The 24,180-nt window shown below is 42.1% G+C and overlaps 1 long non-coding RNA gene across 2 annotated transcripts; it reads left to right on the top strand.

The window, feature by feature from the left end:
* Positions 1-8,873: 8,873 nt before the first annotated feature.
* LOC141581501 (uncharacterized) lies at positions 8,874-20,632 on the top strand. 2 transcript variants are annotated; one of them, XR_012514189.1, is made up of 4 exons: positions 8,874-10,119; positions 13,717-13,887; positions 14,869-14,963; positions 20,049-20,632. It is a non-coding gene; the product is annotated as an uncharacterized LOC141581501 (long non-coding RNA). The 2 variants fall into 2 exon arrangements; XR_012514188.1 differs by having other exon boundaries at positions 8,874-13,887.
* Positions 20,633-24,180: the final 3,548 nt, after the last annotated feature.

Here is a 24,180-nt window from a genome sequence, read left to right on the forward strand (position 1 = left end):
AAGGTTGTCAGGTTGTCTTAGGTCAATTAATTAGGGACTTCATCTCTGAGGAAAGCAGATCTCTGAAATTTTTTTTCATTTTTTGGAAAGGTTTTTAGGGAGCTTTGATATTCCTTTTTATATGCTTAGCAGTCACTTGTTCTGAAGCCACTGGCCCTTCACACTATGCCCACATTTCTTGCCTCATGTGATCCTCTGCCGCCACCGCCATCACCACCAACTGCACCTTCCAGCCAAACCTGCCTGCCTGCCTCATTCCATCAGGCCAGCTGGCTTCACATCTTTGTGCCTTTGCTTTTGCCTCTGCAGGTGGAACTCACTGAGGGGCAATGGCTCCTCTATCTTGGAAACACAACGCCTTACATAGGATGGATAAGACTGAAGGAATCTTTGTTAACTAAAGGAAAGGGAAGGAGAGAGGCAGGAAGAAGAAGAGAGAGAGATGGAAGAAAGAAAGGGAGCAGAAGAAAGAAGGAAAAGAGGATGAAGAGAGGAAGGGAGAAAGGGGGAAGGGGAAGGAGAGAGAAAGGGAGGGAGGGAGGAAGGAAGGAAGGAAGGAAGATTTCAGTCTAATATACAGACAATTGGCTTAAAGCTAGCCTCACTCATTCAGGTTTAGAAGATAGGATAGTTCTTTGGCATTTTCTAAGCTTTAACCTACCTCCAAGACTGCATTTACCTTATTAATAGAGGGGCTCACTGACTTTCTGAGAGAAAATGATTGTCTTTACTGATAGGAAAGTTAGACTTAGCCTCACTGGATCTCCCTCCTGGCTCTTGACTGATGATTCCCTGCCACCATCACCTGGGATTTGGCTTAAGAATTGTAAAAAAAAGGTTTTGTAGCCATTATTCAACCTATTCCCCAACCTGATTGCAGGATAAATGACACATGACTTTGCATTTTTTTTACATAATTAAATTTCAAGTAGGCCATTTCTTTGCTACACATGGAGGTACATTCCACCCTGGTCAAAAAGTTATCTTGCTCAATGTTATTAGAATTAGAAATGCAAATGTAAAGCCTTCCATTTTTTTCATGTGTAGTACTTTCTGAAGCTAAATCTAAAGGGCTCTTTGATTCATTACTGACTAGCAGCCTACTAACCCACAACTCAGCAGCAGCACTGATTCTGTAGGAGCCTGTTGCTCTCTCTTTCTGGAAAGAAACTGAAACATTCACCCAAGCCCGCATTCCAGCAATGTGTAATTTTGACTCCTACCAGGACAAGATGCAAGAAGAGAGGGTATATTCACCCCCATTTCTAGGCAACACAAGGAAGACTATTCACCCCCATTTCTAGGCAACACAAGGAAGACTATTCACTCTGCAGGCTGCAAAAAATCAGACATACATACAGGGAATGATGGGCTACAGCACGGAAGAGTTCATGTTACCTTCAAGTTACAAGACAGACCAAAGCTCGGCTGCCCTGTTCTTAAGCAAAAAGGAAGGTGACACAGAGAAGAAACCAACAGGCTTTTGTGAAAATTATCAGAATCAAAACAGAGTCAATTGTGTTAAAAAAAAAAAAAAAAACTTAAAAAATGGATAAATGGATTGTAGGAAGACCATAAGGACAAGGTGCTCATGCAAAAATTCCTGATAGCAAAAATTATCACAAAACACTACAAAAAGCACAACCCTACACAAAGTCCATTGCAACCTTAACACACACAAACACCTCTACAAGGGTATTCTCCAGTAAGTCCTTGTCCAACCTTGGACTGATGCCATCCCTGTTATTAATCCTGTAGCCAAGAATAATTATCAAAAACAATTATGTGATCTTCCTCATTTTTCCTTTAAAAGCCTTTGGCTTTTTTTTTTTAACCTTTCTAAATATGCATATAGTTTAGTATTACACATATCTTCCCATTGCAATGTTCATTCTCAAAGAAGTATCATTTTCTTTAAGAGAGTCTCCCTGTCTATTATTTACACTAACATAACTGGTGTCAGAAGTGGGACTGGAAGCACGATAATCTTTGAAGAAAGTGTGTTGTTCTTGGAACGGATGTGCAGGCAGCACATTTGAGTCCTCTGAGCTCTTTTCTTCCACAGGTCACTGTTTGATCCCTGATGAGGCTTCTCTTAGGCCAAGACCCCATTTTTCAGTAAAAGCTCTTTGACTTTGAGATCTGATTTGGGCAAGACCAACTTAAATAAAAGAGCTTACATTCCTCCTGGGAAAATAAAAGACTTTTTTTTTTTTTTTTTTTTTTTTTTTTGCTTTTATCTGACAAGTCCCTTCTAGTACAAAGTGATCTTGTCTTTCCGATGGGTATTCTTTTCTGGTTTCCATGGAACTTACGTTTTGCCAGTGAGGCATGTCTTTTCTGGTGCATTCACTATTGATTCCTTCTGCATACCTGGTTTAATATTTTGCTTGATCTGCATGCCTGGCTTAAAATTTTTGTAAACACTTTGATTTTGGTTTATTTTAGTTTGGTTATGCATGTCTATATATAATTTGGATTATTTTCCCCCATGCTTGTTTCTGAGCATTTTCTGAGAACAAAAATAAATATTCTAAATGGTGGCTGTGAAATGACCAATTAAAAGCCACTGGGGGCGGGGTGGTTTGCCATCATCTAAAACACTTGTCTAAACTCTTGACAATCCCTGACAGGATTTATAGGGTTTACTTTGCTCTCAAGAGAATAAGAAATGAAACGGGATTCTCAAATATTAAGGCATCCCAAGTTTTCTGGGACTCCATCCAGCTACCTGGCTTTTCTTCATGTGCGTTTTTAAATCGGTGGCCATCACAGGGATCATTAGAACTCCCCAAGCTTGTTTTTCTGGATACCAAATTTTAAAACTGCAACTATAAGGTTGAAATAAAATGCCAACATGTAAAAGCTCCTAATTTTATCTATCTCCTTTATTTTCCTTTTCTTTCTCCTCTCTGATTGCTTTAAATCTGCTCTCTTTTTCACTATTATTAAGATAATCTACTGTTGTTAATTTCAAAAACACTAAAATGTTTTTCATAGGGCACTTCAGCCAAGACTTAAAAAAGAGAGAGTGCTTTCTAATTACAGCAGCTCCGTGATAACCAACAACCTAACCTTCCACGCCGGAGAGTCATCTCTTTTGGAAATGTAAATTTGGGTTTACTGTGCTATAATCACTTAGTGTGATGGAACAGTTAATTAAAAGATTGATAGTTTAAAAGAGAAAGAACAGGATAGCATGTTTATAGAAGTTACGTTCTTGGATCAAACAGGTCAGAGTGTTGAGATCGGAACAACGATATAAGGTTTCTCTGTCTGGCATAAAAATTTGCTTTGTCTGCCACACGTACACCAGCAAAAGCCAAGGAAAAAGCCCCAAAACTAGAAATATCTTTTTCTGAAATATTCCCTGCCCACATCAACTAATCAAGCAAACTGCACCCATAAACAAAAAGATAAATTTGTTGCTAAAATTCAAGGCCACATGGATAGTTTTTTCCTTGTACAATTTAGCCAGTCATAACTAAAATATAAACATTTAAATATTTAACTCCTAAAGTCATTTAAGCTGAAAAGTAATAAAAAGAAGTTTTAAGAAGTTGACAGGGCACAGTAGCTCACATCTGTAATCTCAGCACTTTGGGAAGCTGAGGTAGGCTGATCACCTGAGGTCGGGAGTTAGAGACCAGCCTGACCAACATGGAGAAACCCTATCTCTACTAAAAATACAAAATTATCTGAGCATGGTGGCACATGCCTGTAATCCTAGCAATTTTTAATTTCTTATGCCTACCCTTTTCATGCTACACCTGGATAAATTCCTCTGCAAAAGCTGAGACCCAATACAAAATTTTTGGTTAAAAAAAGCAGGTCACATGGTTATGATAGGTCTCATCTAATTGTCCATGGCCATTTGATTTATTCAAATGGTTTCCTTTCAGCCTTTTTTTTCCCCTAAGATGGAGTCCTGTTATGTCACCCAGGCTGGAGTGCAGTGGTACAGTCTTGGCTCACTGCAACCTCTGCCTCCCCTGTTTAAGCAATTCTCCCACCTCAGCCTGTCAATTAGCTGGTATTACAGGTGTGAACCACCACGCCTGAATAATTTTTGAATTTTTAGTAGGGACAGGGGTTTTACCTTGTTGGCACGGCTAGTCTCAAACTCCTGACCTCATGATCCACCCGCTTCAGCCTCCCAAAGTGCTGGTATTACAGGCGTGAGCCACCACACCTGGCCACTTTTAAGCCTATTTTTATAGCTCAAAACTTTTATACAAACTGGGGTAGTCATATTACTGTTTATGTTACTCTGTAATTTTCTTTGAAACTTTGTACCTGTTACTTGTCAAATTTCTGCAAAAGTATGATTCCTATCAAAATGATGTTGTCCCTGCACTTTGAGATAATGGCCAAAAGACTACAGAACAGAAAAAAATTAAACTTAACAGTAGACTTCAGGTAGACTTAACCTAAATGTCACTTCCTCTAACCTTAGATGCCTTGTTGCTCAAATGCAGCTAACAGAGTTTTGACACTGACTTCTAGTCACCAATCATTCCCTTCAGACCAACATCCCAGGACAAGTCCATCACATCACTGAGGAGCAATCAGATCATAACTGCAGGATGATTCATCAGGACGATTTTTTCATCAGCCTTGTTTTTTGGACACTTTCGAAAAAAAAATTTGTTTTGAGACAGGGTCTCTCTCTGTTGCTCAGGCTGGAGTGCAGTGGTGCAATCACAGCTCACTGCAGCATTGAACCCCTGGGCTCAGGTGATCCTCCCTCTTCAGCCTCCTGAGTCACTGGGACCACAAGCATGTGTCACCACGCCTAGCTATGTTTCATTTTTTCATAGAGACAATCTCATCATGTTGCCCAGGCTGGTCTTGAACTCCCGGGCTCAGGCAATCCTCCTACTTCAGCCTCCCAAAGTGCAAATGTTCCAGGCATGAGCCACTGCACCCAACTTTGAAAAAAGATTTTAATCAAAAGGGAGAAATATAAAAGTTGTCAGACTCAAAATGGAGTCACTTGTGTTAAATAAACTCTTAAAAAGTAGAGCTGAGGAAGACTGTAAAGAAAGGGTTCTCACACACAAATGTCTGATAAGAAAAACTATCACAAAAGACTACAAAAACACAACTTATCCAAAGCCATTGCAATGTTACCAAAAAGAATGCTTCTGCTAGGACATCTGTCCAGCAACTGCCTGTCCAGCCCTGGACTGATACCACCCTTCTTATTGATCCTTGTAGTCAAGAATAATTATCTTAAAACAATTATGTAATCTTCCTCATTATTTATTCCTTTAAAAACTGTCATCTTTCTTTGCCTCCCTGAATCCTCACATACCTTACTATGACACATGCATCCCCATCACAATGCTGAGTCCCAAGTAAGTGATATTTTATTTTAGAGAGTCTCCCTCGCTGTGCATTATTCAGATTGATGCCCTTACCTCAAACCTAGGCAGGGGTTCAAAGAGTTCACTTGAGTAGGTGGCGAGGTTCCACCTAATAAACTTCCTTACAAGTGCAGAGCACAGGGAATTTTCAGGGGGAATCCCCATCTGTCCTGTCATTTCGAAGATGAGGAAGATGAGGAAGCCGAAGCCACACTTGACTAATACCAAAAAGAAGTCCAACTCCTGACCTAGGCTTGGGAAAGGGGTTCCAATGACAGGGCCTGCATAGTGCTGGACAGGATCTGGTGACATGGGCAATCTATTGGACCTCAAGGAAACATCCAACCAGTGGCTGTCACCATGGAGGCAGAGGCAAAGCCAGGAAGCACCAGGAGCACAGAAAACATGGTGACAGCTGCCCAGACGGCCTGCTGGATGACAGTGAGGACCGGGTGGGTCTGAGAAGCACATCTGCCTACAACACATGGGCCATCCATAGTTTATAGCAGGTCAATATATATTTGCCCAGAAAGACGGAGACTATCGTCAGCACATGAACATCTACTGTATGTAGACCAATATTTTTTTTTTAAGAGACAGGATGGGATCTCACTATGTTGCCCAGAATGGAGTGCAGTGGCTATTCATTGGTGCAACCATATCATACTACAGCCTCAAACTCCTGGGCTCAAGTGATCCTCCTGCCTCAGCCTCCTGGGTAACTGGGACTGATTGCAGGCACCCACCACTGCACCCAACTATTAGACTTTGTTTTCTCTTGAGCTATAATAAACTGAGAAATGCTATAGAAATGATTGTTACTCTTATAATAACTATATTAAGCTTTTAGAAAGAAACGTTTCATGTACAACTATTAAGAAAATTCAGATAAACACTAAATACATATACATATATGTATATACGTACATGCATCAGAAAAAGGAATTAAAATAAAAAAACTACCACTCAGAAATAATCACTATTAGTATTTTGATGCTTATCATTTCACACTTTATTCTATGAGTGTGCCTGTGTGTGTAAATATATATTTAAAAATTTGTGATAGTATTCAAGTATAAATAGGTATTTTGATGACAGAATGCTCTCATACTATACTGATTTTTTAATAACCTGCTTCTTTTTTTCTATAACCATACATGGTAAACATCTTTGCATTTTAAAAAATCTGACCACACTTTAAAAAACTTTCTTATTAAAAAATACGATATGCATAAAACTGAAGTATACAGTATAATGGATTAATTATAAAATAAACACTCAAGGATACAGCAGCTAGCTGGGATAAGATGGAGAACATGGCCACCCCACAGGGGCTCCCTCCAGGACCACCACCACCACCTATAAGGCCACATGATCTTTCCTAAAAACACATAATATTTGCTCCATCACAAGCATGAACCACAGTTCATTCAATGTAACATCTCAAATTGATGGGCATTTTGAGTGTTTCTGCTTTCTGCTGGAGTGAATATCCTATAAGTACTTCCACATACCCATTTATATCTTTCAATGATTTCCTTGGTTAAAGTTGGAAGGGAAATCTCTGGTTCAAAGGTGTGCATATTTTTAAGGCTTTTAACACGCTGTTGCAAGTTGCCTTTTTACAGGCAGTAGGAGGGTTGAGTCTCACCAGCCCCTCAGCCTGGTGGATGTTTGCTCATCTGATAGGTGCAAGTTAGTATCTCATTGTCTCAATGCATTTGCATGTCTTTGTTGTTGATGAGATGACATCATTTACGTCATGTAATTATACTTGTCCTCCAAGAATTACCAGTGAGAGATCCTATAATTAAAACATATAATCTCAAGAGCTTGTCCTATCTCAGTGGCCATCCACATGTCATAAAAATCCCATCCCACCCCTTCTCTTCCCTACTCCACCTCTGGAGCCATTTATCAGCTCCCAGACTTGAAGCCAAACATACCTGCATTGCAAAGTCCTTGGTTGTGCTCATCAGCAGCTACCGGGAACTGGGGTAAGTCACTCCCCTCTCTCAGCCTTTGTCCTCAGCTGACAAGAGCTTAGCAAATGAGAGAAAAATGGAAGTGGAATATAATTATGAACTCTAACTTTAATAAACTAATACATGTTGAACATCTATTATACGCCAGGCACTGTGCTAAATACATGCTTCCTTTCTGAATTTTGCAACAACACTGTGAATCAAATATTATAATCTCCATTTTACACAGGAGGAAACTGAGGCTCAGAGAGGTGAAGTGTCTTGCTCACAATCTCACAGCTGGGAAGACTAACAGGCCTGGCTGCTTCCCAAGAATCTGCTCTTTCGGGGAGGATCCAGTGCCATCAACATCTCTGGACAGGCATATGGAATGATGATCATTAAATGGTGTCTAGAGCACATCTTATTAGAAAAGTTCTTGGAGAATCCCCTTTTTCCCCTATGGTGGTGCCACTACTGTTTGTCCCATGCAGCCCTCCAGAATGTGGTGAGGACTGTTCCTTGCTGGAAGACCTCCCCAGGACTCAGGGCCCACTTGAGTTAAGCTCTGCAAGAAGGCAAGGGGGCTTATTCCTCCTTTGGCTCTGTTCTTTGTTTTGACCTCCTGTTACCACCAGCTTCCCCACTTTCTGTGAGTTTCCCCTGTCCAGGAAGCCCCCCGTGATGAAAACTTAGAATTAACCTGAAGGACTTCCAGAAGAAAAGAGCAAGATGAGAGGGCTTGCCATGACTAAATGCCAACCCTACGCAGGGACTTCACCTACATCATCTCATGCAATTAGCAATCCAACTGTAGGAATTATGACATCCCCATTTTGACAGTGGGGAAGCTGAGCTTCAGATAGGTAAAGTTCTGGACCAAGTGTTCATGGCTAATGAGAAGAACTGATACTTACTTAGCATGTAAGTACCAGGGATGGTTATAAACCACTTGCATATAATAATCATAATCTTTACCACATCTCCAAAAGGTAGGGTACTGTTTTTATCATCCCCACTGTATAAATGGAAATACCAAAGCAGAAAAAAAGTTAAGTAATTTGCCAAAGATGTCCCAGGTAGTAAGTAAAGTTGGGACTGGAACCCAGGCAGTCAGCCAAGTTTGTCTCTAATTACGGTGTCTGGATGACCCCAAACCTCCACGGTCTCTTTTTCCTAAGCAACCGAGTGCTTGGGAAATGCAAAGATTGGTGGGGAAATACTTGAAATCAACATTCTGCCTGTGTAGTTTGAGAAACCTGACACCCAGAGAGAGTGTTCCTGGCTCTGGGTCCCCGGTCTCAGGATTGCAGATCCAGTCTTACCACAATTCAGCCCACACTGCCTTTCCTAGATGGGAGGAAGGGCATTGCTACTGATCTCACCTCCTCCCTTCCCCCTCGGTGGTGGTGGGCCAGGACTCTCTGAAAGAGTGATCATGTGTTTAATTATTAGGTGAGTAATCGTGGGAGGCTTCCTGGCAGATTATTAATAGAAGCTGAGGAAGGCGTGCGTGTTTAGCAACAGGCCAGCAGTTTGGGATGCCAGGCTGGCTTGGTCTCTCGGTTTCTGGAGTCACCTGAATGACTTGACTCATCTCCTGGCTGAGGGCTTGGCTTCTCACTTTGGAGACACCCCATTCCCAAGGCAAGTTGCTGTCTTGCGTCTCTCCTTACACTCACATCCTCTGTTGTCAGGCTGTCTACAGGAACTGAAGCTTCTAGACAGAGAGACCTGGGTCTAATCCTTGCAGACTTTAGCTACATTGTCTAAACTGTTGGAAACTCAGTCTCCTCATCTTTGAAATGGGCATGCCAATATCCAACTCATCATGAGGACTTATGGAGATGATTGCCCAGCAGGCACTCAGGAAGCTGCCACCATTGCGACTAGTATCATTTGGAGGCTGTCACGCTGGAACCTGCTGGCCACAGGCCCTGACAAAACTGTTCCTTTTCTGCAAATGTCTTTCCCATGTCTTTCCCCCTTCTCTCTATGTGGTGAGTGATGGGCCTATGAGAAAGGATAATGCATTGCAATATTAGAGAGTGAGGCTCTTTTTATTTTTTTCAGCAGGGCTCTTGGAAAGAAACCTGGCCTTCTGAGCCCACTTGACTTGCAGTTTAGGGTTACTGGGCCCAATGCAAGACACAGTCATTGCTGGCTTCTGTTTTGATAAAACTTAAGGCATGAAAGATGTGCATCAAGAATCCCAGAAGGGAAGGAGAGAAACTTAAAGGTGGAGAAGGAAGAACACTTTGCTTGGTCCGGGGTTCTGTTAGCAGCGGGGCCCCTTGTTCCTGCCCTGGGGAGGCAGAGGGGATGCTATGTCCTCAGCCCACCTCTCTGGAGAGCCTGGTGCCCTGGCAGCAGCCCCTGCTTGGATGAAACCCTGAGTTCCCCAAAGACTGTCACTCTATAACATAACCTGTGAAACTTTGCCTGACACCGGTGCAGAGGAGCTGGGTGTCCACTCATGACAGAGACTGAATTTCCCACGGAGCCAGCAGAGTGGGGTCTGCAAGTCCCTATGGATTTTTTTAAAAGTAAGGAAAATGGATATTTCTGGCGCACCTGAACGCCTGGCCTCAGATCTCTGCCCACCACCCCGTGTCGGGATCCCTGCATCACTGCAAGGGCCAGAGCAGCAGTGCGTGAAGCTCCTGAGTAGAAAACAGGTCTTGAGAACAAACGTCCAGGATAACAGAGTGGCTGCAGTCCCACGAAGGAGCAACCCCGAGGGCCAGACCTGCGCCTTCTAATACAACAGCCGGTAGCCACCACGGGTCTGTGTTTAAATTTGTTCAAAGGAAATGAAATTTAAAATGAGCCACGTTTCAAGTACTCGGTAACCCAGGTGACCAATGGCTACTGAAACTGGCCAGCGCACAGTTCTGTCATTGTAGGCGTTCTATTAGTCTACTGCTGTATTTGTCTAGACCAGGCGTCCCCAAACTACGGCATGCGGGCCGCATGCAGCCCCCTGAGGCCATTTATCCGGCCCCACGCCACACTTCAGGAAGGGGCACCTCTTTCATTGGTGGTCACTGAGAGGAGCACAATATGTGGCAGCCCTCCAACGGTCTGAGGGACAGTGAACTGGCCCCCTGTGTAAAAAGTCTGGGGACGCCTGGTCTAGACAATTCTATCTAGAGTAATTAACACAGGAGAATTCCCCAAAAAGCACTGGGGAAATACTTCCTTTACTCCTCTGGACAACAGGCGAAGACTGTTTCTGTTTTCAGGGACAGTTTAAACGATTTCTAACAGTCAATGTGGAGGAAGAGGGCTACAGTTACGCACGGGGGTGGATATACTTTGTGTGGGGGAGGAATGTGTGTGCAGATAGCTTCTACCTGGCAGGCGTGGGAAGCTTGTGGACGTTTTGCTCTTCAAAACACATCTGTAGGCCCCTCCTTTGGAGGCCTTCCAGGCCAGCCTCTCCTGCCGAGTCTCCATTGCCCATGTGTCCCAGCCTCTCACGAGGACTCTGAAAAAGGTATTTTGGAAGAGCAGTGTCACATGTAAGCCCCGTTTTCTATTTGCAGGCGTGTCTCTCCTCTGCGGGGGTTAGCTCTTTGAGAAACATTTCCTGGTCTCCAGTGTGTGCCCAGCATCCAGAGCTTGGCTGTACACAGTAGAGGCTTAATAAGTGTTGATGAGCTGGGTGGGCACGTTGGCAGATGGCAGGCTGACTTCGGGTGGCTGCCTTTGACCTCCAACAAAGCTGTGTGTAAACTTCATCTTCTCCAGACGTCTTTGTGGCTCTGACCCCCAACTCTTGGCACAACGGGATTCCTAGATTCCGTGACTGCTTTCCTCGGTTCCCAGAACGGTTCTGGTATCATAGGTGGAGCGGAGGACTGGGAAGGGGAGGGCTCAGGCAGAAACTCAGTAGACAAAGTGGAAGAGGAAAGCCTCATGTGGGACGTTTGGGGTGGGCAGGCCCTGTGTCCAGCGATTTCCCCAGCAGCGGTGGGAAGCGAGTACCAGGCAGCACCTCCCTGTGTGGCTCAGAACCTTTAAAAATTTGTTCAGGGAGAATACAATGGAATATTTCACACGTGTCTTATATCCAAGCAACAGAAATTCCATTGCGGATAGGTGCTGGAGAAGCCTTTTATGAAGTTCCCTAGGGCAAGATAGGAGGGCGAGCCAGGCCCAGGAGTCAGTCCCAGGCCTGGAGGGTAGGCCCTGCTCTGGATGACCCCCTAGGCAGCCGGGTGACATCGCATCCACGGGCCTTGCTCAGCCTCCATCAGCTCTGCTGGTGGCATCTGGGGGCTCCTCTGCAGAACGCTGGTGCAGGGCGCTGTTCTCCCCGGTGACCCAGCCCGACAGGTGTCTCCCTGGCTTCTCCGACAGCTTTGCCATCTCGCACCTGCTTGCCCGCTTGCTCAGTCACGTCCCCCTCGTCGGCCCCGTTCTCCAGGCAGCTGCGTCAGCCTCCCAAGGTGCAGGTAAGCCTTTGGCCTGGGGCCAGCGTCTCTGGCCTGGCTTACCTCCTGTGGGAGTGACTGTTAGCATTGCTGCCTCTTCCCCAAAAGAAATCCCTTCTTTTCACCCTTGGGCACTCGTGTACTTTACCCACTACCAACAGTTTCATCTTTGCCTTTAAGCATTTACAGTTAAGACATCCACTGTTGTTGATTGACGCGCTTGTTTCAGGAAACTTGTAAGGTTGCATCCATTCATTTACCACGCGTTTAGTCAGCTCAGGCCTGGTTTGTCCCGCAGTGTGACCTGCTAGGAGCACAGTGTCAGTTCCACTGAATGCTAGAGGTAGGGGTGTAGACAGGAACCTCGGCCTTTGAGGTCTGAGGAGGAGGTGGGCGGGCCTCACCATTGCAACTGTAGCTTATGCTTAAGGAGAGCAGATCCTGCGGCCCGCCCTGTTCTCAGTGCTCTCCGTATTGAAAGCCTCAGAACAGTCTTCTGAGGGAGATGTTACTATGCTAGCCGTTTCGTAAATGAGGAAAGCGAACACAGAGCTTCAGTGAGAAAAGGGTCACATCACAGAGCCTGTAGTAGTTTGCTAGGTCTGCCATAATGCGGAGTGTGGGCTCAAACAACAGAAACAGGTTCTCCCACGGGTCCGGAGGCCGGAAGTCCGAGGTCAAGGTGTCGGCAGGGTTGCTTTCTTCTGAGGCCTGTATTTGGCTTGTAGATGACTGTCTCTTCTGTGTGTCTTTGCATGGCCTTCCCTCTGTACCTGTGGCCAGGCTTTCTGCTAAGGACACTGGTCACATTGGATGAGGTCACCCTAGTTATCTCATTTTAACTTGAGGACCATACAGTCACATCCTGAGGTACTAGGGGTCAGGATATATCGTCCTATGAATTTGTGGGACACAATTTAGCCCATACTAGAAGCTAGTAGGTGACACAGCCAGGATTCAAATTCAGGCTGACGGGCTCTGAACCCACATGCTGCCTCTCAGAGAGACTTCCCATCCTGGATAAAAGGGCTGCAGTGACTCTTCCCTAGGATGGGAGAATTTCCCAGAGTCAGGGTAGTGTGGGGAGTGAGTGGGAGACTGCTGACGCCCTCCAACCTCCCTTGACAGCCCTCCAAGCCCTGGGTGTCCCCAGGATGTCCCAAAGCCCCAAATGCATTCTCCTTACATGACCACAGAATTTCCTTCTTCTTTAGAAGAGAGGGAGACCCATAAAGAAAAGACTCCCTTCTCTGCGAGGCACCTCTCTGGGCGCTTCGCCACGGGACCCACCCATTTGAAATAATAACCCTGGGAGTTAGTGATTGTTATCTCTGGGGAGGAAATGGAACCAAGCTCTTTATCATCCTACCTTTCTCCTAAATCTCAGAGACATGTCATCCGGGAATATTCTAGCTAGAAAGTCCTTATCAATTATAGGATCCGACAGTTCTGTAGATGAAAACACCAATGCTCAGAGAAGGATGTTGTTTATTGGCATCACAAACTGGATTAAAGTCAGAGGCATGACTTTAACTGTATGATTATGAGCTGTAAGAATACGGCAGCAGAGACTGTCTGCCTTGGTTACCCTGGGTCCCCAGGATGGAGAATCAGATGACCACAGAGGAAACCCTTTCTACATAATAGTTTTAAGAATTAATAAATAAATTACTCATCAATGAATACATTAATTCCCAGCCCAAGCCCTGGTTTTGGCCTCAAATAAAGAAATAATGAGCTGTGTTCAATCTCCTTTTCATCTTTCATAGTAGAACACGGAATTTTAACAGATAACTAGCCCAAATAAATATTTCCCAGTTTCCCTTGCATGTGACTGTGTTTTGGCCAATACAATCTAATTAGAAGTGGTTGAAACCTTCTAGAAAATATGCTTAAAGAAAAAGCATGTACAAGTTAATTTGTTTCTTCCTTTATGCTGGCAAGAGTGAAATGCAATGGCTGGAGCTCCAGCAGTTACTACGGACCATGAGGTGACCTTCGGCATGAAACCAATGCAGCACAGAACAACAGAGAGAAGGAACCTGATTCATGGGCACTCTGAGGCACCGTACCAGCCCAAACAGCTCCTCGGAATGTCTTGGATGCAACAGATAAGTAAACGTCTATGCTGCTTAAACTGCTGTCATTTTTTTTCTATTACTCATAATTAGACGTAATCTAACGAATACAAGTCTCTAATGAAGGTGCCCTTTCGAGGCCACATAGATTAGTCAAGAGCTCAGAACGTAAATCCAGATGCACTTGCTAAGGGTATGACCTTATACAAGCAACTTCACCATCTGGAATCTCAATTTACTCATCTGTAAAGTGGGGTTAGTAATAGCATTTATCCTCCTCCTCGGTGCTCCCAAGGGAGGTGGCAGCCATCTCTTCCTCAGCATCGTGGCCGCCCTCAGATCCCTTGTGAAGCCCAAGATCGTCAAAAAGAGAACTAAGCAGTGCATCCGGCACCAGTCAAACTGATAGGTCAAAATTAAGTGTAACTGGCAGGGACCCAGAGGTATTGACAACAGGGTTAGCAGGAGGTTCAAAGGCCAGATCTTGATGCCTAGCACTGGTTATGTGAGCAAAAAAAAACCACAAAAAAAAAAAAAAAAAAAAAAAAAAAAGCACATGTTTCCGAGTGGCTGGTCCACAACGTCAAGGAGCTGGAAGTGCTGCTGATTTGCAAGCAGTCTTACTGTGCTGAGATGGCTCATGATGTTTCCTCCAAGAACTGCAAAGCCATCATGGAAAGATTCGCCCAGCTGGCCATCAGAGTCACCAACGCCAATGCCAGGCTCCGCAGCAAAGAAAATGTGTAGACAGCTCACGTGTACGTTTTGTGTTTAAATAAAGCTGTGAAAACTGCCCCAAAGCAATAATAGCATTTATCCCATGAGGTTGGTATAATCCACGGTGTGGATAAAGGGAGATACATCATATAAAGTGCAAGCACGTAGCTCACTATGAGGTTCAGGCAATGGTGCGCTCAGGAGAGATCCTGTCTTTAGCACCCAGGCCCCAGCATAGGACTGGGGTGGGATCAGTTTTTGCCAGATGATGCTGATGGGGATGCTTTACTTACCATCACAGGTGGCTGTGAGTCAGCTTGGCCTTGACTGAGAGGCAGCCCAGGAGTCCTGGCTGAACCTTCATCAATGAAGCAGAGGGCTGCCAGGCAGAAAAAGGTACAGTGGGAACTTCCTTGATGATCCAGCCTTTACCAGCTTGGAGGGTTTTGTGGAAAGGTGGGTGGTTCCATAGGCATGTGGGCTGACCATTCCACTGTGCGGCAGAAATGAGAGCAAAACAAAATGAGCTTTAATTGTGAAACCATGTCCATCCAAATTAAAGAGTTCTACCACTCTATGCCCCCAACTATGTTCCAGCACTTCAAGTTAAGGAATAAACAGAAATCAGATCCAGACATGTTTCATTTGGAAGCGTTTGTTCTGCCTCATAACTGTTGCTTAAATAGGCAAGAAATTTACTCAGTCAGCTTACTAGCTCTGCGACCTTGAGAAGAAGCCGTTTAAACTCTCTGAGCCTTAATTTTACCACTGTGCAATTGGGGTGGTAGCATCTACCTCAAAAGATGGGTAAAAAGAAGGGATTAAATAGATTGTCTAGCAAACAGTCAGTACTTAATAAACATCTCTGTCCCTTCCCTTTCCCCCAGAGCCCCCACAGCAGAGCCTAGAGAACCAGTGCCAGGTGAACTGGATACACAGAATTTATTTCAAGAGTATAAATGCAGGCTGGGTACAGTGGTTCATACATGCAATCCTGTAATCCCAGCACTTTGAGAAGCCAAGGCAGAGGATAAGTTCACTCCAGGAGTTTGAGACCAGCTTTTGGGACCCCATCGCTGCAAAAAATACAGAAATTAGCTGGATGTAGTGGCGCATGCCCGTAGTCCCAGCTACTCAGGAGGCTGAGGAGGAAGCATGGCTTGAGCCCATGAATTTGAGGCTGCACTGAGCTGTGATTGTGCCACTGCACTCCAGCCTAGGTGACAGAGCAAGATCCTGTCACCAAAATAAAGAAATACAATAAACAGTGCAAATGCAGGAGAATATTTGCAGTTCCTACAGAATCTTCTGATGAAAGGTGAGCCAGGCAGGCGTTGAGTTCCTGCCAGGTAAGAGTCCATCCAGGTACAGCAGGACCTTGCGGGAAAGCTCTGACTTTGACCTGGCCCACCTCACACCAAAGACAAATGTTTTGATGTTAATTAAATAACACAAAAGTAGCATCTATTTTAATGTTCTTTAAAATCAAATATTGAAAGTATTTTCTATTGTCATTTTTGATAGAATCTGAGAAATCAGAGGAAGCAAGATTGTGATGGGGCTTTAAATACCTATCTAGAATTGCTAAGTGGATTTCACCTCTCCTGCATGACGGCCAATGGACAATGGCTGTCTGGAGCATGCCATTGAGAAGAACTCTCCATGTCGTAGGGTAGCCTAGTGATGTCTAAGGTATAATAGCAGTGTCTACCCTAAGCATAGAGTAGAAATGTGACCTTTACACATGGTTAGGGTATTTGCCATTCCTGAATTAGTCCTTTTGCCCCATCTGGCTCAACGTACACTATATGCACATAACCAGTTGTCTAATGAGGCTAGATAATAGCTAGGTAGTTGCTCAGAGATCTCTCCTTGGTGGAAGTCTCCACTAGGCAGAGCTGAAAGTGAAAGATATATTAACACGTGGAGCCCACATGGTTACCCTGAACTAAGCACAAAATGCCAAGCGCTTTACATGCATTAATTCTAATCCTCCCAAGAATTATCTAATTTGGGTACAAGTGTACCCATTCCGTAGATTAGGAAACTGAGTTCTCGTGAGCTTTGGTGATTTGCCTGGAGTTACCCTTAACGATCGAGCATCAGAGCTGGAAACTGCTCCCTTATCTAACACAGAAACCCACACTGTCTTCCCTTGGGCTACACTGTGTTCCCAGGAAGGAAAGGGAGTGGACAGTCTGACTAGGTGATGGCTGACGGAAGCTCTCTTGTTCCTCTGCTGTGCTGGGTTGTCTGGACAATCTCCTCAGGTCTCTATTTGGCTCTGACTCTGGGACACAGCCTTGGCTTTTGCCACAGACAGCTGGGTGTGTCCTCCAGTTGGGCAAGGTTGGTAAAGCCTGCATTTTGCCCCAGACAGGTCAGCTCAGGCCAGAAGCACATTCTTCATGGACTCACCTTGAGAAAGCCACTTCTCTGCAGGCAGAGGCAGGGCCAGGTGCTGACTCAGGGCTGCCTACATGGTCTGGGGGTGCTGACTCAGGGCTGGCTGCATGGTCTGGGGTTGCTCATTCTTGCAGAGCTGTGAGTGTCGGCCAGCCCTTCCCCTGTGAGTGGAGACCCTGAGGGGCCTCTCCAGGCTCCTCCTCTGCATGCCTCCATCTCCACAGTGACTTTAAGCTAACTTTGCAAAGCTTTCAATGTTTATCAAGTAACTTTGAATAGGAAATACATCTCAATAACTTAAAAAATAAGCGGTATCAAAAGGGGCACAGGAAAGTTCTTATTCCCATTTTTGCCCCCATCCACTGAGTTCCCCGCCCCCTTGTAATAACCACCTTTATTACCTTCCTGAGATTCCTGCAGAAAACAAACATGTATGAAGGCGTATACTTATCACCATCCACTTCTGCCATGCAAAGTAGCATACCATAAACACCTCTTGCATCCCATGTCAAGTACCAATATATCCCAAATCTCCTATAATATATAAAAATATTTTTATTTTTTGGCATCCACATATATTCCATTGAATGGATATACTAGGATTTTTTAATTAGGCTCTTCTTGATGGATGTTACGTATGTTTCCAACTTTTTACTACAAGCAATGCTGCAATAATTTGTCACTTAGTAACTGAGCAAGTTTATCAGTTGGATAAATTCCCAGAAGTGAGATTGATGGCTCAAAGGGTATATATGCTTTTATGGCTTTGCTAGTATTCCAAAATTGCCCTCCATGGAGTTTGTGCCAATTTACACTGTCACCAGCCATTTACCAGTTTCCACCCAACCTCACAAACAGAATGTATTGTCAATGTTTAACATTTTTACCAATCTGATAGATGAAAAATTGTATCTCAGTATTGTTCTAATTTGATTATCTCTTACGTGTGTCCTTCTGTATTTTAAAAACCATTTATGTTTTTTACTGTGAACTTTCTATTCACATCTTCTGCCTTTTTTCTTTTTAGTTATTACTCTTTTTATTATATCTGAGAGCTCTTTACATATTATAAAGATTAAAAGTTTCAGCTATAATATGACTTGCAAATATTTTGTCTAGTTTGATTTTGTCTTTTGATTTTGCTAATGGTTTTATTTTGCTAGCTAGAAATTTTTAAAAATTGTATATTGTAAAATGTATTAATCAATTCTTTTATGAATATTGGATTCTGAACCATTAAATAAAACTTCATACTCCACATTTTCTTCTAATATTTTTATAGTTTGAAATTTTGTACTTACCTACTTTATCTATTTGGAGTTTATTCTAGTGTATGAAGTGAGCTATGTTTAGACATATTCAGTTGACCTACTATCCTTTATTAAATACCTTTTCTCTGCTGACTTAAGATACCACTTTTATTTTGTTCTATATTATAGAATGTATCTTACTGTATCAATGAACTTTCTCTCCTGTTCCACTGGACTGTTTGTATCACAGTGCAATCCTAATTTAATTAATGGTTAATTAAACTCATTAATTATTGAACTTGATGACATATTTTAATATCTGATATGACTGGACCCCTGGTCATTGTTCTTTTTGTTTAGATTTGTCCTTGTTTTCAATGTGAACTTTAGAATCATCTAGTCTACTTTTTTTTTTTTTTTAAAGACAGGGTCTCACTCTATCGCCCAGGCTGAAGTGCAATAGTGCAATCTCGGCTCACTGTAACCTCCAACTCCCAGGTTTAAGCAATTCTTCTGCCTCAGTCACCAGAGTAGCTGGGATTACAGGAGCCTGCAACAACACCCGGCTAATTTTTTGATTCTTGTACAGGAATGCTTTTAGTAGAAACTGGATTTTGCCATGTTGGACAGGCTGGTCTCATACTCCTGACCTCAGGTGATCCACTCACCTCGGCCTCCCAGAGTGCTGGGATTACAGGCGTGAGCCATGGCACCCTGCCCATCTAGTCTACTTCTAAAACCAAAACCAAAACTTAATAATTTTGTTAAGATTACACTAAATTTAGAAACCAACCTAGAGAGATTTGGCATTGTTACACAATTGAATTTCCCTAACCAAGAACAGATTACATCATTTCCTTTGTTCAAGTATACCTTTGTGTATATTAATAGATGTTACAATATTGAACACATTCTTGAATTCTTGCATAAATTCGATCGGATCATAATGTTTTATTCTCTTAGTGCCATGCTAGATTTTATTTGTTGATACATTATTTAAAATTTTTGCTTTAACAACTATTAGGGAGACATTTTTTTTTCTTTTTTTGTGAAATCCTTCTCAAGATTTGGTGTTGATGTGTTTTTCACTTCATGAAAGAATTATCGAATTTCCCTTTTCTCTATCTACTGGAATAATAGAAATCGCCTTGGAATGATTTACCTTTTAAGGATTTGGCAGGTGTCCTCTGCAAAAACATCTTTTTTGTTTTTGCTGGGAAATGGGAAAGAAGAGACGGTTAACTTTCTGGTAACTTTTTATATTTATTCTCTGCTAATTATAAAGTTTGAATTTTCATTATTTTCTGGGGTCAATTTTCATAACTTTTTTTCTAGAAAGGTTTTTATTTCACTGGAGTTCCAAACATTTTTTTCAAGTTTATTTGTATTATGAAAAATTTTAGGCATATATAAAGTTAGGAAAGAATAGTATACTGAGCTCCAGGCCCTCAAGATCCAGCAACTATCGGTTCAAGGTCACTCCTATTGCATCTGGAATCCCACCTACTTCCCTCCACCCTCCTCCTGAGTCTGGAATATTTTAAAGCAATCCTGGGATAGTGTATTCTTTTGCTTGGAGAACTTTCAGGCTATGTCACTACATCATAAGCATTATTTTCTAAACAGGAAGTCATTCAGTTATTTGTTAAAAGGAGGGTCTAAATAAGCTCTAGGCAATTACACCTGCTGGATATGTGTCTTAAATCTCTTCATTTATAGATTTTCCTGTAAATCTCACCTCCTCCTCTCGCAGATCTCTTTCCTCAAACTGTATTTGTTAAATAAACAAAGTCATCTTCCTGATAGACTTTTTTTTTTTTTTTAGGTGGAGTTTCACTCTGTCACTCAGACTGGAGTACAGTGGCACGATCTTGGCCCACTGCAGCCTCCACCTCCCAGGTTCAAGCAATTCTTCTGCCTCAGCCTCCTGAGTAGTGAGGACTACAGGTACATGCCACAACGCCTGGATAATTTTTGTATTTTTAGTGGAGGTGGGGTTTCACCATGTGGGCCAGGCTGGTCTTGAACTCTTGACCTCAAGTGATCCACCTACCTTGGCCTCTCAAAGTGCTGGGATTACAGGCATGAGCCACAACACCTGACCTTCCTGGTAGTCTTTCTATAGTCTGAAATGTACTGATTTTCTCACTGGGTATCATTTAGCATGTTCTTATTTCCTCTCTATTGGTCCAGCTGGAGGGTAGATTAAATTCAGGTTCTGTTTTTTGTTTGTTTGTTTGTTGTTGTTGCTTTTTAATTGGCTAAGAATACATTATAAGTGGTGGTGTGTCAAATCTATTTGAAAGTTGAGCAATGTGGCCTCTTGATTTTTAAAATTTTCTTTCTTTTTGCAATTATTTCCTACTTCTAATTTCCTATTAATTGAATCTTTTTTCCCATTTTTTCTTAAGCAGGTTGGATTACAGTTTATCTATTTTATCTTATTGCTTTTCAAATCAATACATATTAGTTTCACTTATTAGTTTTCTTTCTGCTTTTATCCTTAAAGTTACTTTTCTCTAGTCATGTATTTCAATGTTCTTTTTCTGACTTTTGTGTCTAATGCATACTTTATTTTATTTAATTTTACAGAATTATTGAAGTCTATGAATTTTTCTCTGAGCAATATTTATCTCTATTCATATGTTTGGCTGCATTATTCCTTAGACATTTTGCAGTTTGGATTTGCATTTCCTTTTTGACCAAAGAGTTATTTAGAAGATAATTTTTTAGAGTTTCCAAATAAAAGAGGCTATGGTTTCATTATTAATTTCTAGTCTTATTGCATTATCGTCAGAAAATGGTTTGTATTATTCTGACATTTTGGAATTTATTAAGGTTTCATTTGTGGCCCAGTATGTTCAGTTGTATATATATATATATATATATATTTTTTTTTTTTTTGAGGTGGAGTTTCGCTCTTGTTACCCAAGCTGGAGTGCAATGGCGCGATCTCGGCTCACTGTAACCTCCGCCTCCTGGGTTCAGGCAATTCTCCTGCCTCAGCCTCCTGAGTAGCTGGGATTACAGGCACGTGCCACCATGCCCAGCTGATTTTTTGTATTTTAGTAGAGACGGGGTTTCACCATGTTGACCAGGATGGTCTCGATCTCTTGACCTCGTGATCCACCCGCCTCGGCCTCCCAAAGTGCTGGGATTACAAGCTTGAGCCACCATGCAGTTGTATATGTTTTAAAAACATCTAAAAAGGCAGGCTGAGACAGGAGAATTGCTTGAACCTGGAGGTAGAGGTTGCAGTGAGCCAAGATTGCACCACTGCACTCCAGCCTGGGCGACAAGAGTGAAACTCTGTTTCAAAGAAACAGAACAAACAAGCAAAAAAACTCCTAAAAACTAAAAAAGAAATATATTCTGTATTTAGGGCACAGCATTTGAAATATATGCCAAATGTAGTTTATACATTATATTTTAAATTCTCTATTTGAATTTTTGGATCTGTCAGGGATTTAAATAAAAATGAATTAAATTCTCTTAATAACCAGCATGTTTTTGTTTCTTCCTCCTTTTAGCTTCTATAATTTGTACTTTATGGCCATTATTACTATTATATTTAGTTATCAATACTGGTAACTTAAATTTTTATCATGAATTGTACCCTGTAGTATTCCAATTTTGGCTTATTTAATGCTTTTTTGGCAAGAATTCCACTTAGTCTGATATTTAGATCGTGACCACGGCTTTCTCTTGGTTGCTTTTGCTTGCAAATGTTGTACATCTTTGTATTTTCAACTTGTATGAAACACTTAATTTTAGATATGTCTAAATGTGATACATTATATATTGAGTTTTTCTCTGTAGTTTAATTTGGAAGCTTTTTTCTTTAATAGGCAAACTAAACTCATTTATAGTGACTGATATGACAAATAACATTGAGTCTTATTAAATATGATTTTATGTATTGTTTCCTATTTTAATCATTTAAAAATTGAACATGTGGTCTGTGTGTTTGCGTTTGTGTATGTTTGTGGTTGTGTATGTGTGTGTGATTTTATAAAATTTCAAAAGTTAATATTTTTATTATAACACCCATCTGCATAATTATACCTTGGTCTATTTCTTTTTTTGTATTATTATCATACTTCAGGTTCTGGGGTGCATGTGCAGACCCTGCAGGATTGTTACATAGGTATACACATGCCGTGGTGGTTTGCTGCATCCATCCCCCATCCTTGGTCTATTTCTTTAGTTTCTTTTTGTTTACTCCCATAAATAATGATAAAATTCACATTCCTCCATCAGATTTCAGTTAAGACGATTATTTTTCTTAGCAGTACCTTTTACCTATTAAATGTACTTAGACCTCTATTATTTAATGTGTCAACTGTAAACAATAATTCTTAGACTTCCAGTTACTGCAGATGAAGACACCAGCAAAATGACCATACTTCCCACTCACTTTTTGTTAGCTGTGTTTGCATTCAGCTCTGTCACCTAAACTCTGTTTTCGTTTTAACTTCAATTTGCCAGTTAAATATATTCCACGCTCCCAATCAATCTTTTGTCAAAGTTCTTCATGACATTTTGGTGAGCTGAAATGAAGTTCATCTTTCAGTACTTCCTTCCTACTAAAAGGACTCATGAGAACATTTCCTGAGTTCTTGCATATTTACACCTGTTTGTCTTTAAGACCAACCTTGCTGGGTATAAATCCTTGTCTCACACATTCTTTTCTTGAAGGTATTATGGTGTTGTGTTGTTTAGCTTTATATTCTGGTATTGAATCTTCTGATACAGAGTTGCTGTGGCCTGTAGGAAATCAGCCTGATTTTTAACCCCTCTTTATATATGACTTGAGCTTTTTGCCTGGCTGGTCAAATAATTATCTCTTTACCTTTAGTTTTTCAATAACTTTATAGGCATATATCATCCGTATTTACAACTTTGGGTCAGTTTTCTGTAATATAAAGTACCTTTGAATATATAGATTCAAGTCTTCTTTTATTTGAGGAAAATAAATAAGTTGGTCTCAATATTCACAAATTGCATTTAATAGTTTCTACCAAACAGGGTGGTTGTGAAGATTCCTGAGCTAATGCATGGGAACCACATGTTTCAATGTCTACTTTCATCTTGAGAAATAAAATTATTATCATTATTAGTAATAGTATTTAAAAAGTATTGAATGAGTACCTTCTCTTGGTTAAGCACAAAGTAATGCCAAAAATAGGTAAGTCACACCCATTATCCTTAAATACTGATGTGTGGTCACGATGTGGTGTGTGCTTTCACTGTGTAAACATATAATGCCAAAGATCCCCAAGGAAGGACCCAGGAACTGAGAGGATCAATGACATTTTCATGGAAGTAGAGACTTTAGTTAAGTTGAAGTTTGAATGTTATTCAATTTTGTATGGGAGTGAGATGATGAAATCAAGTGAAAAGTAGGCAGGGGCATTTTGGGTAAGAACTGCATGAACCAAGGCTTGGAGGTGTGAGAGAGCACGGTGTGTTTGAGAAAGTGCACGTGGCTATAGGAAGGAAGAGTGATGGGTGGAAAGGTGAGAGAAGCAGGTAGAGGGACGCTGTGTCTTGCAAAGTCCTGGGAGCCAGGGAGGAGCTGGGCTTTATGATACAGGATGTGAGGGGCTTCTGCAAGACCATAAACAGAATATCCCGGGTACGTGGCGGCTTTGCATTGCTCACTCTGGCTACAGGAAGGGCGATGGATTGTGGAGAGCGGCAAGACCAGGAGGGATAGGGAGGGGACAGTTCCACTCATGTAGGTGAGATGTGCTGTTATTCTGGCCTTCAATTGCATCTCTGTTAGTTCTCACATAGCTAAAAATATCTGAGACCGGCCAATTTATAAAGAAAAGAAGTTTAATTTGCTCATAGTTCTGCATGCTGTACAGGAAGCATAGCTACTCCTCCTTCTGGGGAGGCCTCAGGAAACTTAACAAGCATGGTGGAAGGGGAAGGGGAAACAGTCATATCTT

Source organism: Saimiri boliviensis, chromosome 15 (assembly GCF_048565385.1).
Source record: "Saimiri boliviensis isolate mSaiBol1 chromosome 15, mSaiBol1.pri, whole genome shotgun sequence".
Classification (NCBI taxonomy): Eukaryota; Metazoa; Chordata; class Mammalia; order Primates; family Cebidae; genus Saimiri; species Saimiri boliviensis.